The 18,924-nt window shown below is 44.0% G+C and overlaps 1 protein-coding gene across 1 annotated transcript in view; it reads left to right on the top strand.

Moving 5' to 3' along the window:
- The window catches only part of CSMD1 (CUB and Sushi multiple domains 1), a 2,061,198-nt gene that overhangs the window by 1,797,036 nt on the left and 245,238 nt on the right, over nt 1-18,924 (top strand). The window lies entirely within an intron of this gene.

Here is an 18,924-nt window from a genome sequence, read left to right as displayed (position 1 = left end):
AGCGTCAATAATATAAATTTCATTAACAATTTCTGAAATTTTGGAATCTAGGACAGGATGTCCAGCTCATTATCTCTTATGTTAAATAAATTAAACATAATACCTCAAACTATGCACAGTAGCAATTCATATGTTTTAATGATACAATGGGCTGATTTAAAATAGTTTTAAAAATTTGTAGGTTTGCTACATAATATGATTTTAGATATTTCAATATTTCTATGGCAAAAATTATAATAATGGAGACCTTAGTAATGTGCATGAGAAATGTTTAATTGGTTCGGATTATATGTGAGTCAGGTGACAACATTCTCATGCTGTCAATTACTATACATGCACTTAGATTGAAGTACTTGGAGATTCACACTAATTGAAAGGGTCTTTGAAAGAATTTTTAAGATATGACTTTCAAATCACCTTTCAGTTAATTAAATGTGCTTCTATAAAATGCAGCTAATGTTAAGGTATGTTTCCAAAATGATAGTGAAGCAGAATCTTGCCTAAATACCGTGAAAAAGAATAAGAAATAGTAGACAAATACAGAGCAGGAATGGAACTAAACCTATTTCAAGTTTTGGAAATGCTAAATACTTTCTGATAAAGTAAAAACAGATGGGGCATAAATGTGTGTCAAAAAATAATGTTAAATTCATCATGTGCATATGTATCTAGAAAAACATAAATGAAAATATAATATGCTGGCGTGAAACACATTTAATACATTTATGACTATTATACCATGACATTAAAAGGGTTATCTCACTATGACAAACCCTTCCAATGAGCCCTATTAAGACACATGGATGCTATATAGAGAGTATCCCACTTAGGACTTTTCTCTGTGAACCAGAACCAGAGTATCAGCAGCTCCTGCATCGGCAGACCTGGCCTGTCCACGCACCATTCCTTTGACCCAAACTGTAAAAATGTATAGATTGCAGCAACTTCCAATAAAAATAACTGATGATCACCAGGGATTTGGGAAAATGGACCCATTTTTTTTTTTTATGGACTAATTGTCATGGTTTCGGTTCACTGTGACGTGGTTTGCCATGCAGGCTGGCTGCACGCCTTTTGCATACTGGCTACAGGTGATTCCATGTAAGCTGGTTGCTTTTGGCTGTGTGCTAGCTATGGTTTATAGTGTGAACCTACCTGTGTGTGTTTGTACCCCCTTTGGCAATATTGTCTCCTTTTGGGTATGGCAGGTTGGTTGCGCTCTTGCGTACTGGCTGCAGTGTTCCATGCATGCTGATTGCTAGGGGCAACATCCTATATCGCAGCTTGGTATGCTGTGGTTTCTGGTTAGCCATGACCTGATTTGGTACCTCCCTATTTGATTCTGATGTGGTTAACCCTGGTCGGTTCCTGGGTGGGTCCTTTCAGGTGTGCTCATTAGGCTGCTATTTCTGCCTTTGAGTGTGGAGTGTTGAGGTCAGTCTGTTCTGTCTTGTCTTTACACTTCTGTACTGTGTTGTTTCACCCTTCTGCTCTGTGTTGTCTGTCTGTCTATGTTTGTCTTGCCAGGTTTGGCCCTTTGCTGCTGACCCAAGAGGTCCTACCATCTACACCTCGTTAGTGATGGACGAACATCGGCCGGGACATTTCGCGAACGCGCATTCGAAATCAAATGTTCGCGAACTGCGCATTCACGGTGGGCCCCATTCACTTTAATGGCAGGCAAACTGAAACATTTTAGGACATATTTGCAGCCACCAAATACTTAATAGAAGTGCACAAATAGTCTCACAACATGGACAGTGACAGACCAGAGGGGGGTCAATAGCAAACATTCCCACCAAAAATATGTATTTTAATCAGGGGTCATTTGTATGTGTCTTAAAGGGAAAAAAAAAGCCCTGCTGGAGGCTAGAAAATGTATATTTTAGGTCACAGGAGTATGGGCCCCAAATTTTAGGCATTCTGACAGAGAAGACAGAGAAGAAAAAGTGATTATGAGAATGGAGGTATATTATACGGTCAGTGGATAACAATTTTACTGTGGGCTAGTGGAGTACAGGCCCCAAACATTAGGCATTTAACAGACAGAAAACAACAAATGATTATGTGGCTGTAGGTATATTAGGCGGTCAGTGGATAACAATTTTACTGCAGGCCAGTGGAGTGTAGGCCTCAAACATTAGGCATTCACTGGACATAAAAGAACAAGTGATTATGTGGCTGGAGGTATATTAGACAGTAAGTGGATAGCAATTTTACTGCAGGCCAGTGTAGTACAGGCCCCAAACATTATGCATTCACCTGACAGAAAAGAACAAGTGATTTTGTGGCTAGAGGTATATTAGACGTCAGTCCATAACAATTTTACTATAGGCCAGTGGAGTACAGGCCCCAAACATTAGGCATTCACCGTACAGAAAAGATCAAGTGATTATGTGGCTGTAGGTATATTAGGCGGTCAGTGGATAACAATTTTACTGCAGGCCAGTGGAGTGTAGGCCTCAAACATTAGGCATTCAAGTGACAGAAAAGAATAAGTGATTATGTAGTTGGAGGTATATTAGACGGTCAGTGGATAACAATTTTACTGTAGGCCAGTCAAGTATAGACCCCAAAAATTATGCATTCACTGCACATAAAATAAGAAGTCATTATGTGGCTGGAGGTATATTAGTCGGTCAGTGGATAACAATTTTACTGTAGGCCAATGGAGTACAGGCCCCAAACATTATGCATTCACCTGACAGAAAAGAATAAGTGATTATGTGGCTGTAGGTATATTAGGCAGTCAGTGGATAACAATTTTACTGTAGGCCAGTCGAGTGTAGGCCCTAAACATAAGGCATTCATTGGACAAAAAAGAACAATTGGTTATGTGGCTGGAGGTATATTAGGCGGACAGTGGATAGCAATTTTACTGTAGGCCAGTGGAGTACAGGCCCCAAACATTAGGCATTCAAGTGACAGAAAAGAATAAGTGATTATGGGGTTGGAGGTATATTAGACAGTCAGTGGATAACAATTTTACTGTAGGCCAGTCGAGTATAGACCCCAAAAATTATGCATTCACTGCACATAAAATAAGAAGTCATTATGTGGCTGGAGGTATATTAGTTGGTCAGTGGATAACAATTTTACTGTAGGCCAGTGGAGTACAGGCCCCAAACATTATGAATTCACTGGACAGAAAAGAACAAGTGATTATGTGGCTGGAGGTATATTAGTTGGTCAGTGGATAACAATTTTACTGTAGGCCAGTGGAGTACAGGCCTCAAACATTATGCATTCACCTGACAGAAAAGAATAAGTGATTATGTAGCTGGAGGTATATTTGGCGGTCAGTGGATAACAATTTTACTTTAGGCTAGTGGAGTATAGGCCCCACAAATTATGCATTTACTGGACAGAAAAGAAGAAGTGATTATGTGCCTGGAGGTATATAAGACGGTCAGTGGGTCACAATTTTACTGCAGGCCAGTGGAGTACAGGCACTAAACATTAGGCATTCACCGGACAGTAAAGAACAAGTGATTATGTGGCTGAAGGTATATTAGGCGGTCAGTGGATAACAATTTTACTGTAGGCCAGTGGAGTACAGGCCCCAAAAATTATGCATTCACTGGACAGAGAAGAAGAAGTGATTGGGGGGCGTGGCCGGATGCCGAGAGGAGAGGGCGCATAGTGTGGGAGCTCCGGCTGTGGAGTCTCGATAACGGCTCATAGCAGCATATCTACAGAGAATATACCTCATACTTACCTACCCCAGGACAGCCCTCGATACAGTAGTCCTGCCGATGATGACCAGGGGACGGAAGAAGGGATCGCAGCCTCAAAAGATGACGGCGTTTTTTCACCCAGCTCCTGGGTCTTCCCAAGATGGCGCCGGTTCCCGCCACACAGAGGGAGAGCCCTGTCCAGTCTCAGCAGCGGCACCCGTCCAGCGATCTTCTGGATCTCCCTCCTCAGCAGGATCCGGTTCTCCACCGCCACAGGAACCTAAAAAACAAAGAAGGGTGAGTGAGCAACAGCCATATAGCTCTCCCCTTGATACTTACCCTACCTCACCAGGCATAGATCCTGGGCTAACAGTCACTACTATGCAAGACATGCTGGCAGATCTAAAAAGATCCATACATGGTGACTTTAAAGAGACAATCTCTATTATACATGCAGATATAGTCGCTATAGGGGAAAGAACCGCACACCTGGAGGAAAAAATGGAGGAATTTGTCACAGCGCATAACTCGCTAGTAGATAATCATAATGCGGTTGAAGATGACATAGCTACCATGAAACTTAAAATTGCGGATCTGGAGGATCGCTCCAGAAGAAACAATATAAGATTCAGAAGCAGCCCTGAAAGCGTTTTGGACTCTCAGTTACAAGATTTTATTACGGATCTTATAGCGTCATATTTACCAGACACTCCAGGGTCAGAATTAATCATAGACCGGGTACACCGGGTTCCTAAACCCAAAGCTTTACCAGCCTCTATTCCCAGAGATGTACTAGCTAGAATCCATTTCTACCATCTAAAGGAATCCCTGATGAGAGAAGCCCAAAAAAAGAGGACGGACATTCCTGACAGATTTTGTAATGTCCTTCTGTTTACCGACCTCTCACCAGCAACGCTGAGTAGAAGACGTGAATTTCAAAAGTACACTAAAGCACTAAGGGATAATAATATCCCTTATAAATGGGGCTTCCCTGTTAAACTGATTGTAAGATATCAAAACTCTTCAACTGTACTAGTTTCTCCTCAGGAAGCGTCAAATGCCTTTATCAAATGGAACATCACTGTGCCACCAGAGGGCGCCAAAGACAAAGACAAGGACAAAGCAATGAACTCTCCAATCCACAGGCCTTCCTCAGATAGAAGCCACCTGAACCTGACTCCAGAATGGACGAAAGTAGGAAGAAACCCTCCATGATTTATATTCTGGACAATATCTATATTGAATTAGGTATGCTTTCGTGCTACACTAATTTTGCGGGGCTCCACACCCGCTGCTCTACCTCTCAGAACACATATTCCATCTCTGTGTTCACATTCTCTAATCCACTGTTTACTTAACGTCTCCTATACTAAGTGAGATACATCACAACTTGTGGTCATTGTTAGACCAGTGTTATGTTATTGTTATTTAATATTCACTTTATTATTTATGTTTTAATTTACTGTTTTACTAGGTTATACAAAAAGGGTCTATACCCACGTACTCAAATATTTGTCTCTAAAGGTATAATTCTACGATCCCCACAACCGAAATATGGTAACAATTGGGCACTTTACTATGTTATTCATATACGGTTAACCAATCATTTCAGATTGGGAACCCAAGCATGCTACCTTAAAATTCAAAATGTCCAGTAAAGGCATAAAAATTTTCTCTGCAAATGTTAAGGGTCTCAATAACCCCTTTAAGCGTTCAACATGTTGGAACGAGGTGCGGAAACAGGGAGCTGACATCATCTGTATTCAGGAATCCCACCTTAATGAGGAAGACTCATACAGATTTTCTCACCCCTCCTTCCCGCATATTTTCTTCTCCCCGGCCACGAAAAAAAGAAAAGGTGTGATTTTGGGTTTCAAGAATTCTGTTGCTTTCCATTGTCATGACACAATAATAGATAAGGAGGGTAGATATATCATCATAATGTGTGATATAAACAATACCAGATACACAATAGTAAACCTGTATGCCCCTAATGCTGATCAGATTAATTTTATCAAACGCACCATTAAATTAGCTCAAGATTCTAAGCAAGGATCCTTATTGATCTGCGGAGATTTTAATATGTGCCCTGACTCCTCAATTGATAAGCTTCCCCCTTCTATCCTGTCTCCCAAAAACTCACAATTTAGAGATTTTCTATTTCAGGAAGGACTCCTAGATATCTGGAGGGTGCATCATGCCAATGAAAAAGATTTTACTTTCTTTTCGCATCCACACAATACTTATTCTAGGATCGACCTCTTTCTTTCAGATAAATGGCTTCTTCAAAAAGTGATAGAGGTAACGATATCTAACATAACGTGGTCTGACCATGCATTTATCTCCCTTACACTAGATGACACATACAGCAATAGAATATATTCCCCGTGGAGACTTAACAACTCCCTACTCCAAAATGCTTCTATCCGCACAGACGTAGAAAATTCGTTACAAGAATATTTTAAGACAAATGACAATAATCTGGTATCAGATATTACAATATGGAGTGCGCACAAAGCATTTATAAGAGGTGTATTGCTAAAACATGCAGCTATTCAAAAGAAAAACAGAAGGGAAGTTTTAGATAAACTATTAGCGAACATCAAGGATCTAGAGGAGTCTTCTAAGGCCTCTCTGGACCCAAAAGCCATTAACAAACTAAAAACAGCTAGACACCACTTATATCTTCACCTCCATGAAAAACATGAATTCCACCTTCGAAAACTAAAATCAGATCATTATTCTCAGGGCAACAAAGCATCAAAAATCTTAGCTAACAGAATTAAAAAGAGAGAAGTCAAATCCAGGATTCCCTTTTTATACGATAACCAGAATCAAAAGTTGTATAACCCCAAACACATAGCAGAAGAATTTGCAAAATACTATGAAAACCTATATAATCTGGAAAAAACAACTGACATAGTTCAACCTACCCCTGAATATATTAATGACTTTCTCAAGGGCATTTCTCTTCCGTCCATAACCTCATCCCAAAACCAATCCCTTAACGCTAGAATCACACATCTAGAAATAACTGAAGCGATCCAATCCCTCAAAAACAATAAGTCCCCAGGCCCTGATGGACTCACAAATGAATACTATAAAAATTTCTCCCACATCTTAAGCCCCTTCTTGAATAGATCTTTCAATTTGATAGCAAAACAAAATTCAATCCCCAAAGACATGCTAAATGCACTGATAATAACCCTTCCAAAACCTGGTAAACCCGCAGATAAACCGGCTAACTTCAGACCAATATCACTATTAAACTCTGATGTAAAGATATTTGCAAAAATTTTAGCAACAAGACTATCTAGCATTCTACCTTCCCTAATAGCTAATGATCAAATTGGGTTTGTTCCCAATAGACAATCTTCAGATGGTACTAGGAGATTCATAGATCTTCTGGATGTAGCATATTCCTCCCGAACGCCTTCCTTACTCCTTTCCCTGGACGCGGAGAAGGCGTTCGATAGAATACACTGGAAATACATTCAAGCTACTTTGGAAAAGTTTGGATTTAAGGATTTCTTCTTATCAGCAGTAATGTCATTATATTCAAATCCATCTGCATCTATATATTCATCCAGCTTTCTGTCTGCTCCATTCAATATAAAGAATGGAACCAGGCAAGGATGCCCCATGTCACCCTTGATATTTGCCCTGGCAATGGAACCCTTTGCGGAACACATTAGATCCTCTCCTCTTATTAATGGGATAACAGTGGGTAATACAGATCATCGCATTGGTCTCTTTGCTGACGATGTACTAATATTGACATCAAATCCAACTACTGCTCTAAGTGCAATTAATGATATTATATCTAATTTTGGCAAAGCTTCCTTCTATAAAGTCAATATTAATAAATCCCAAATTCTTGATATGGGGCTATCTCAATCTACCAAACGCTCAATATCCAACTTGTATAAATATCCCTGGGCAGAGGAATCACTGACTTATTTAGGCATCCAGCTTGCCTTCCCTGCTAGTAAATTATTTAAAGTCAACTTTTGGCCTTTATACAATAAAATTAACGACTCCTTGAATAATCTAAGAATAGACTCACTTTCATGGTTAGGAAGAATTGCTGCAATAAAAATGGTAATTCTACCCAAAATTATTTATATGTTCCGCAATATTCCTATTATTATCCCCAAAGGATATATCACGAAACTACAGGCCTTAATCAACAAGCACATCTGGGGGAAATTTAAACCCAGAGTTAAAGGGCTTATCCTTAATAAATCACTTAGAACAGGAGGCCTTAATGTACCTTCTATTAAACATTACTATACATCCTCCATACTCGATCAAATGAGATATCTGATTAAAAATGACACTTCGAAAAAATGGGTTTTACTTGAAAAGAATATAATGGGTTCTTATGACTTAAGCTTGCGTCTCTCTGCAACAGCAGCCTTTGGAACCAAGAATACTACTCCACTCTCAACCCTAAAAGCAATTCATAACATTTGGTACTCCATTGCTAGAACAGAAAAATTAGTTTCCACCTCAATACTTTCTCTCCCCCTGAAAATTTGTGAACTGGTAATACCAGACCTCAAGATTGATAATTGGATTTCCTTGGGTATCACTAATATTGATCAACTAAGGAAAGATGATGTTTTTGTGGACTTTGCTTACTTAAACAAAGAGTTCAATATTCCCAATACAGATTTTTATAAGTACCTAAGAATAAGACATTTACTACAATCCCCAAGGATTTTTCATTTCACTTCAATTAATCAATATTTAACAGAGTGGATTCATATGTCACATAGATTAGATAAAGGTATTACTAAAGGGTATCAAATATTGAAGGAATCAAATGTAAATCCCTTACAGCATATTTTAGATATGTGGAATGAAGATCTGGGTGTTGCTCTTTCAGACTCAGAATGGACTGAAGTCTTTACCTCTGTTTCTAAACTCTCTAAATGCTCTGATCACCTAGAGGGAGCAAGGAAAATACTGTACAGATGGTATAGAACACCTGTTTACTTAAATAAATTTTTTCCAGAGGTCTCCCCCGCTTGTTGGAGGTGTGGTCACGTTTGTGGATCGTACCTTCATATGTGGTGGAATTGCCCTATAGTAAAATCTCTGTGGAATTCAATCTTTAAGTACATTTCGACTCTGGCTTGCTATACTGTAGACCCTTCTCCCAAGATGGCTTTATTATCGGTAGGTCTCATAGATCTTCCTTATCATTTTAGGACTATTGCCAGTCATTTAATATTTGTCACCCGTCTGAAAATTGCTGCTTGCTGGAAAAATGGTTCTCTACCTAATATACATAGAATTCTTAGAACGCTTGATAATAATTGTTTATATGAGGGCCTTTGGGCATCGGCTAGGAATTCTAAATCCAGATTTCTAAAAAACTGGGAAGTTTGGCTAGCCAACATTAAATGCAACATACCTCCCAATGCATCCATTAGAATGTAATATCACTTGCGCTTTCTTCTCTTACGCCAGTGTTTCCTTGTATTTCCTCTTACATCTACATACCTGTTTTGATATTGTTTGATATTATTATATTTATAATATTAAGCTGTTTTGTATATGAAGTGTAAATTTCTACCTCATTATCGGCTGTAATAAGTGCCTTAATTACTCCTCTATTATGACTTTTTACATGTGATTGAACTCATTCATTTGTAACCTACTACTTTTTTTATTTTTTTATTTCTTGAAATTATTAATAAAAACTATTGTTCAAAAAAAAAAAAGAAGTGATTAAAGGTATGCTAGACGGTCAGTGGTTTACAATTTTACTGTAGGCCAGTGGAGTACAGGCCCCAAAACATTAGGCATTCACTGGACAAAAAAGAGCAAGTGATTATGTGGCTGGTGGTATATTAGGCGGTCAGTAGATAACAATTTTACCGTAGGCCAGTGGAGTATAGGCCCCAAACATTAGGCATTCACCGGACATAAAAGAACAAGTGATTATGTGGCTGGAGGTACATTAGGCGTTTACTAAATAACAATTTTACTGTAGGCCAGTGGACTACAGGCCCCAAAAATTATACATTCACCTGACTGAAAATAAAAAGTGATTATGTGGCTGGAGGTATATTCGACGGTCATTGGATAGCAAATTACTATAGGCCAGTACAGGCCCCAAACATTAGGCATTCACCTAACAGAAAAAACAAGTGATTATGTGACTGAAGGTATATTAGACGGTCAGTGGATAACAATTTTACTGTAAGCCATTACAGGCCCCAAAAATTTGGCATTCTCCTGACAGAAAAAAACTTGTAATGATGGGGCTAGAGGTACATTAGGCACTGGATAAAATTTTTACTGTAGGCCACTGAAGTAGAGGCCCTAAAAATTAGGCATTCACTAAACAGAAAAAGCCTTTTTATGCTGCTTTATATACATAAGAGAAGGACCATTCTTTGTTCTGGATGGTGGCGGATATGTGTGGGCTGGTATGAGGAAATTCAATTACACGTCGTCATTACAGATATTTAATTCCTCCGAGATCCATGTCTCATTCATTTTTAGAAACGTGAGGTAGTACACACTGTCATGAGCTAAGCGAGTGCGCTTATCGGTCATGGTTCCCCCTGCTCCGCTGAACATCCTTTCGGAATGGACGCTTGAAGTGGGGCAAGCCAAGAGTTCCATGGCAAATTGTGCCACGGGACCAGCCTATACACCCAGTAGTCCAGGGGTTCCTCGCTTCTCAGAGCGTCCACATCAGCCGTTAACCCAATGTAGTGGGACATCTGTCGGTCTAGGCGTTCCCTGAGGTTGGATCCGGAGGGAAGCTCTTAATGGCTTGTACTGGTCCTTGCCCTTTATGCTTTTTATACAGGGGTCCCTCTTCAAACACTGGAGCATGGTCCCCATTTGCACTAAATTGGAAACGGTGGAGCGCCCTGGCTCTTGCTCATCGCCAGGGAGAATGTCGTCCTTGGTGTGGCTCTTGGCTTCCAGGCACAACAGCTGCAGCACAGCACAGCATTGCAACGTCTCACCAGTGGGCAGTAAAAATTATGTACCTTCCCTGCCCGTGTTTGCTAGACCACATTTCTGTGGTCAGATGTATCTTGGCACCGATACTGCGTGCCAGAGATATATTCAATTGCTGCCGAATAGAGATGTTGCGAACATAAAATTTTCAGTTCGCGGACAGCGAACGCGAATTTCTGCAAATGTTTGCGAACGGGAGAACCGCCATTGACTTCAATAGGTAGGCGGATTTTAAAACCCACAGGGACTCTTTCTAGCCACAATAGTGATGGAAAAGTTCTTTCAAGGGGACTAACACCTGGACTGTGGCATGCCGGAGGGGGATCCATGGCAAAACTCCCATTGAAAATTACAGTTGACGCAGAGTTGGATTTTAATTAGGGATGAGCGAACTCGAACTGTATAGTTCGGGTTCGTACCGAATTTTGGGGTGTCCGTGACACGGACCCGAACCCGGACATTTTCGTAAAAGTCCGGGTTCGGGTTCGGTGTTCGTCGCTTTCTTGGCGCTTTTGTGACGCTTTCTTGGCGCTTTTTGAAAGGCTGCAAAGCAGCCAATCAACAAGCGTCATACTACTTGCCCCAAGAGGCCATCACAGCCATGCCTACTATTGGCATGGCTGTGATTGGCCAGAGCACCATGTGACCCAGCCTCTATTTAAGCTGGAGTCACATAGCGCCGCCCGTCACTCTGCTCTGATTAGCGTAGGGAGAGGTTGCGGCTGCGACAGTAGGGCGAGATTAGGCAGATTAACTCCTCCAAAGGACTTGATTAACTGATCGATCTGCAGCTGTGGATCATTGAGCTGCTGATCCTCAATTGCTCACTGTTTTTAGGCTGCACAGACCGTTTGTCAGTCTCATTTTTCTGGGGTGATCGGCGGCCATTTTGTGTCTTGTGGTGCGCCAGCACAAGCTGCGACCAAGTGCATTTAACCCTCAATGGTGTGGTTGTTTTTTGGCTAAAGCCTACATCAGGGTGAAGCTGTCACACCAAGTGCATTTAACCAGCAATAGTCTGTTCATTTTTTGGCCATATACAAAATCAGGGGCAAGCTGCGCCTGTCACCAAGTGCATTTAACCCTCAATGGTGTGGTTGTTTTTTGGCTAAAGCCTACATCAGGGTGAAGCTGTCACACCAAGTGCATTTAACCAGCAATAGTCTGTTCATTTTTTGGCCATATACAAAATCAGGGGCAAGCTGCGCCTGTCACCAAGTGCATTTAACCCTCAATGGTGTGGTTGTTTTTTGGCTAAAGCCTACATCAGGGTGAAGCTGTCACACCAAGTGCATTTAACCAGCAATAGTCTGTTCATTTTTTGGCCATATCCCAGTCTAATTCTGTCACTAAATCCATACCGGTCACCCAGCGCCTAAATACTAGGCCTCAAATTTATATCCAGCTAAATCTGTCCCTAGTGCTGTAGCTGGGCGAGTTATTTAGTGTCCGTTCAAGCACATTTCTTGTTCTGGGTTGAAATACAATTCTCAATTTAGCAATTTCATAATTTAGTGGTTCCTGCTATATCAGAGCTCTTTGAAATCTATCCCAAAAAGGGTATATAATATTGAAGGTGCACATAGGGTCATTCAGAGTAACTTCACACACACCCGCTACTGTGTATTTCCAAGTCTAATTCTGTCACTAAATCCATACCGGTGACCCAGCGCCTAAATACTAGGCCTCAAATTTAATTCCCTCTAAATCTCTCGTTACCCACCGCTGTACTGTTGTTGCTGGGCAAGATATTTAGTGTCCGTCAAAGCACATTTTTTGTTCTGGGTTGAAGTACAATTCCCAATTTAGCAATTTCATAATTTAGTGGTTTCTGCTATATCAGAGCTATTTGAAATCTATCCCAAAAAGGGTATATAATATTGAAGGTGCACATAGGGTCATTCAGAATAACTTCACACACACCCGCTACTGTGTATTTCCAAGTCTAATTCTGTCACTAAACCCATACCTGTCACCCAGCGCCTAAATACTAGGCCTCAAATTTAAATCCCTCTAAATCTCTCGTTACCGTTGTCCTGTTGTAGCTGGGAAAGTTATTTAGTGCCCGTCAAAGCACATTTTTTGTTCTGGGTTGAAGTACAATTCCCAATTTAGCAATTTCATAATTTAGTGGTTCCTGCTATATCAGAGCTATTTGAAATCTATCCCAAAAAGGGTATATAATATTGAAGGTGCACATAGGGTCATTCAGAATAACTTCACACACACCCGCTACTGTGTATTTCCAAGTCTAATTCTGTCACTAAATCCATACCGGTGACCCAGCGCCTAAATACTAGGCCTCAAATTTAATTCCCTCTAAATCTCTCGTTACCCACCGCTGTACTGTTGTTGCTGGGCAAGATATTTAGTGTCCGTCAAAGCACATTTTTTGTTCTGGGTTGAAGTACAATTCCCAATTTAGCAATTTCATAATTTAGTGGTTTCTGCTATATCAGAGCTATTTGAAATCTATCCCTAAAAGGGTATATAATATTGAAGGTGCACATAGGGTCATTCAGAATAACTTCACACACACCCGCTACTGTGTATTTCCAAGTCTAATTCTGTCACTAAATCCATACCGGTGACCCAGCGCCTAAATACTAGGCCTCAAATTTAATTCCCTCTAAATCTCTCGTTACCCACCGGTGTACTGTTGTTGCTGGGCAAGATATTTAGTGTCCGTCAAAGCACATTTTTTGTTCTGGGTTGAAGTACAATTCCCAATTTAGCAATTTCATAATTTAGTGGTTTCTGCTATATCAGAGCTATTTGAAATCTATCCCTAAAAGGGTATATAATATTGAAGGTGCACATAGGGTCATTCAGAATAACTTCACACACACGCTTCTGTGCATTTCCAAGTCTAATTCTGTCACTAAATCCATACCGGTCACCCAGCGCCTAAATACTAGGCCTCAAATTTATATCCCGCTGAATTTGAATACAATACATTGGGCCAAATAATATATTTGTTGTTGTGGTGAACCATAACAATGAGAAAAACATCTAGTAAGGGACGCGGACGTGGACATGGTCGTGGTGGTGTTAGTGGACCCTCTGGTGCTGGGAGAGGACGTGGCCGTTCTGCCACATCCACACGTCCTAGTGTACCAACTACCTCAGGTCCCAGTAGCCGCCAGAATTTACAGCGATATATGGTGGGGCCCAATGCCGTTCTAAGGATGGTAAGGCCTGAGCAGGTACAGGCATTAGTCAATTGGGTGGCCGACAGTGGATCCAGCACGTTCACATTATCTCCCACCCAGTCTTCTGCAGAAAGCGCACAGATGGCGCCTGAAAACCAACCCCATCAGTCTGTCACATCACCCCCATGCATACCAGGGAAACTGTCTCAGCCTCAAGTTATGCAGCAGTCTCTTATGCTGTTTGAAGACTCCGCTGGCAGGGTTTCCCAAGGGCATCCACCTAGCCCTTCCCCAGCGGTGAAAGACATAGAATGCACTGACGCACAACCACTTATGTTTCCTGATGATGAGGACATGGGAATACCACCTCAGCATGTCTCTGATGATGACGAAACACAGGTGCCAACTGCTGCGTCTTTCTGCAGTGTGCAGACTGAACAGGAGGTCAGGGATCAAGACTGGGTGGAAGACGATGCAGGGGACGATGAGGTCCTAGACCCCACATGGAATGAAGGTCGTGCCACTGACTTTCACAGTTCGGAGGAAGAGGCAGTGGTGAGACCGAGCCAACAGCGTAGCAAAAGAGGGAGCAGTGGGCAAAAGCAGAACACCCGCCGCCAAGAGACTCCGCCTGCTACTGACCGCCGCCATCTGGGACCGAGCACCCCAAAGGCAGCTTCAAGGAGTTCCCTGGCATGGCACTTCTTCAAACAATGTGCTGACGACAAGACCCGAGTGGTTTGCACGCTGTGCCATCAGAGCCTGAAGCGAGGCATTAACGTTCTGAACCTGAGCACAACCTGCATGACCAGGCACCTGCATGCAAAGCATGAACTGCAGTGGAGTAAACACCTTAAAACCAAGGAAGTCACTCAGGCTCCCCCTGCTACCTCTTCTGCTGCTGCCGCCTCGGCCTATTCTGCTGCTGCCGCCTCGGCCTCTTCCTCCGCCTCTGGAGGAACGTTGGCACCTGCCGCCCAGCAAACAGGGGATGTACCACCAACACCACCACCACCACCTCCGTCACCAAGCGTCTCAACCATGTCACACGCCAGCGTTCAGCTCTCCATCTCACAAACATTTGATAGAAAGCGTAAATTCCCACCTAGCCACCCTCGATCCCTGGCCCTGAATGCCAGCATTTCTAAACTACTGGCCTATGAAATGCTGTCATTTAGGCTGGTGGACACAGACAGCTTCAAACAGCTCATGTCGCTTGCTGTCCCACAGTATGTTGTTCCCAGCCGGCACTACTTCTCCAAGAGAGCCGTGCCTTCCCTGCACAACCAAGTATCCGATAAAATCAAGTGTGCACTGCGCAACGCCATCTGTAGCAAGGTCCACCTAACCACAGATACGTGGACCAGTAAGCACGGCCAGGGACGCTATATCTCCCTAACTGCACACTGGGTAAATGTAGTGGCAGCTGGGCCCCAGGCGGAGAGCTGTTTGGCGCACGTCCTGCCGCCGCCAAGGATCGCAGGGCAACATTCTTTGCCTCCTGTTGCCACCTCCTCCTTCTCGGCTTCCTCCTCCTCTTCTTCCACCTGCTCATCCAGTCAGCCACACACCTTCACCACCAACTTCAGCACAGCCCGGGGTAAACGTCAGCAGGCCATTCTGAAACTCATATGTTTGGGGGACAGGCCCCACACCGCACAGGAGTTGTGGCGGGGTATTGAACAACAGACCGACGAGTGGTTGCTGCCGGTGAGCCTCAAGCCCGGCCTGGTGGTGTGTGATAATGGGCGAAATCTCGTTGCAGCTCTGGGACTAGCCAATTTGACGCACATCCCTTGCTTGGCGCATGTGCTGAATTTGGTGGTGCAGAAGTTCATTCACAACTACCCCGACATGTCAGAGCTGCTGCATAAAGTGCGGGCCGTCTGTTCGCGCTTCCGGCGTTCACATCCTGCCGCTGCTCGCCTGTCTGCGCTACAGCGTAACTTCGGCCTTCCCGCTCACCGCCTCATATGCGACGTGCCCACCAGGTGGAACTCCACCTTGCACATGCTGGACAGACTGTGCGAGCAGCAGCAGGCCATAGTGGAGTTTCAGCTGCAGCACGCACGGGTCAGTCGCACTACAGAACAGCACCACTTCACCACCAATGACTGGGCCTCCATGCGAGACCTGTGTGCCCTGTTGCGCTGTTTCGAGTACTCCACCAACATGGCCAGTGGCGATGACACCGTTATCAGCGTTACAATACCACTTCTATGTCTCCTTGAGAAAACACTTAGGGCGATGATGGAACAGGAGGTGGCCCAGGAGGAGGAGGAGGAGGATGAGGAAGAGGGGTCATTTTTAGCACTTTCAGGCCAGTCTCTTCGAAGTGACTCAGAGGGAGGTTTTTTGCAACAGCAGAGGCCAGGTACAAATGTGGCCAGCCAGGGCCCACTACTGGAGGACGAGGAGGACGAGGATGAGGAGGAGGTGGAGGAGGATGAGGATGAAGCATGGTCACAGCGGGGTGGCACCCAACGCAGCTCGGGTCCATCACTGGTGCGTGGCTGGGGGGAAAGGCAGGACGATGACGATACGCCTCCCACAGAGGACAGCTTGTCCTTACCCCTGGGCAGCCTGGCACACATGAGCGACTACATGCTGCAGTGCCTGCGCAACGACAGCAGAATTGCCCACATTTTAACCTGTGCGGACTACTGGGTTGCCACCCTGCTGGATCCACGCTACAAAGACAATGTGCCCACCTTACTTCCTGCACTGGAGCGTGATAGGAAGATGCGCGAGTACAAGCGCACGTTGGTAGACGCGCTACTGAGAGCATTCCCAAATGTCACAGGGGAACAAGTGGAAGCCCAAGGCCAAGGCAGAGGAGGAGCAAGAGGTCGCCAAGGCAGCTGTGTCACGGCCAGCTCCTCTGAGGGCAGGGTTAGCATGGCAGAGATGTGGAAAACTTTTGTCAACACGCCACAGCTAACTGCACCACCACCTGATACGCAACGTGTTAGCAGGAGGCAACATTTCACTAACATGGTGGAACAGTACGTGTGCACACCCCTCCACGTACTGACTGATGGTTCGGCCCCATTCAACTTCTGGGTCTCTAAATTGTCCACGTGGCCAGAGCTAGCCTTTTATGCCTTGGAGGTGCTGGCCTGCCCGGCAGCCAGCGTTTTGTCTGAACGTGTATTCAGCACGGCAGGGGGCGTCATTACAGACAAACGCAGCCGCCTGTCTACAGCCAATGTGGACAAGCTGACGTTCATAAAAATGAACCAGGCATGGATCCCACAGGACCTGTCCGTCCCTTGTCCAGATTAGACATTAACTACCTCCCCATAACCATATATTATTGGACTCCAGGGCACTTCCTCATTCAATCCTATTTTTATTTTCATTTTACCATTATATTGCGATGCTACCCAAAGTTGAATGAACCTCTCCTCTGCCTGTGTGCTAGGCCTAAATATATGCCAATGGACTGTTGCAGTGGTGGCTGACATGAAGCCTGATTCTCTGCTATGACATGCAGACTAATTCTCTGCTGACATGAAGCCAGATTGTCTGTTACGGGACCTCTCTCCTCTGCCTGGGTGCTGGGCCTAAATTTATGACCATGGACTGTTGCAGTGGTGGCTGACGTGAAGCCTGATTCTCTGCTATGACATGCAGACTGATTCTCTGCTGACATGAAGCCAGATCGTCTGTTACGGGACCTCTCTGCTCTGCCTGTGTGCTAGGCCTAAATATATGCCAATGGACTGTTGCAGTGGTGGGTGACGTGAAGCCTCATTCTCTGCTATGACATGCAGACTGATTCTCTGCTGACATGAAGCCAGATCCTCTGTTACGGGAGCTCTCTCCTCTGCCTGGGTGCTGGGCCTAAATTTATGACAATTGACTGTTGCAGTGGTGGGTGACGTGAAGCCTGATTCTCTGCTATGATATGAAGACTGATTCTCTGCTGACATGAAGCCAGATTGTCTGTTACGGGACCTTTCTCCTCTGCCTGGGTTCTGGGCCTAAATTTATGAAAATTGACTCTTACAGTGGTGGGTGACGTGAAGCCTGATTCTAGGCTATGATATGAAGACTGATTCTCTGCTGACATGAAGCCAGATTGTCTGTTACGGGACCTTTCTCCTCTGCCTGGGTTCTGGGCCTAAATTTATGAAAATTGACTCTTACAGTGGTGGGTGACGTGAAGCCTGATTCTCTGCTATGATATGAAGACTGATTCTCTGCTGACATGAAGCCAGATTCTCTGTTACGGGACCTCTCTCCTCTGCCTGGGTGCTGGGCCTAAATTTATGACAATGGACTGTTGCAGTGGTGGCTGACGTGAAGCCTGATTCTCTGCTATGACATGCAGACTGATTCTCTGCTGTCATGAAGCCAGATTGTCTGTTACGGGACCTCTCTGCTCTGCCTGTGTGCTAGGCCTAAATATATGCCAATGGACTGTTGCAGTGGTGGCTGACGTGAAGCCTCATTCTCTGCTATGACATGCAGACTAATTCTCTGCTGTCATGAAGCCAGATTGTCTGTTACGGGACCTCTCTGCTCTGCCTGTGTGCTAGGCCTAAATATATGCCAATGGACTGTTGCAGTGGTGGGTGACGTGAAGCCTGATTCTCTGCTATGACATGCAGACTGATTCTCTGCTGACATGAAGCCAGATTGTCTGTTACGGGACCTCTCTGCTCTGCCTGTGTGCTAGGCCTAAATATATGCCAATGGACTGTTGCAGTGGTGGGTGACGTGAAGCCTCATTCTCTGCTATGACATGCAGACTGATTCTCTGCTGACATGAAGCCAGATTCTCTGTTACGGGACCTCTCTCCTCTGCCTGTGTGTGTGCTGGGCCTAAATATATGCCAATGGACTGTTGCAGTGGTGGCTGACGTGAAGCCTCATTCTCTGCTATGACATGCAGACTAATTCTCTGCTGACATGAAGACAGATTCTCTGTTACGGGACCTCCCTCCTCTGCCTGGGTGCTGGGCCTAAATATATGCCAATGGACTGTTGCAGTGGTGGCTGACGTGAAGCCTCATTCTCTGCTATGACATGCAGACTGATTCTCTGCTGACATGAAGCCAGATTCTCTGTTACGGGACCTCTCTCCTCTGCCTGTGTGT

Source organism: Bufo gargarizans, chromosome 4 (genome assembly GCF_014858855.1).
Source record: "Bufo gargarizans isolate SCDJY-AF-19 chromosome 4, ASM1485885v1, whole genome shotgun sequence".
NCBI lineage: Eukaryota > Metazoa > Chordata > Amphibia > Anura > Bufonidae > Bufo > Bufo gargarizans.
This window is presented reverse-complemented; position numbering and strand designations above follow the sequence as displayed.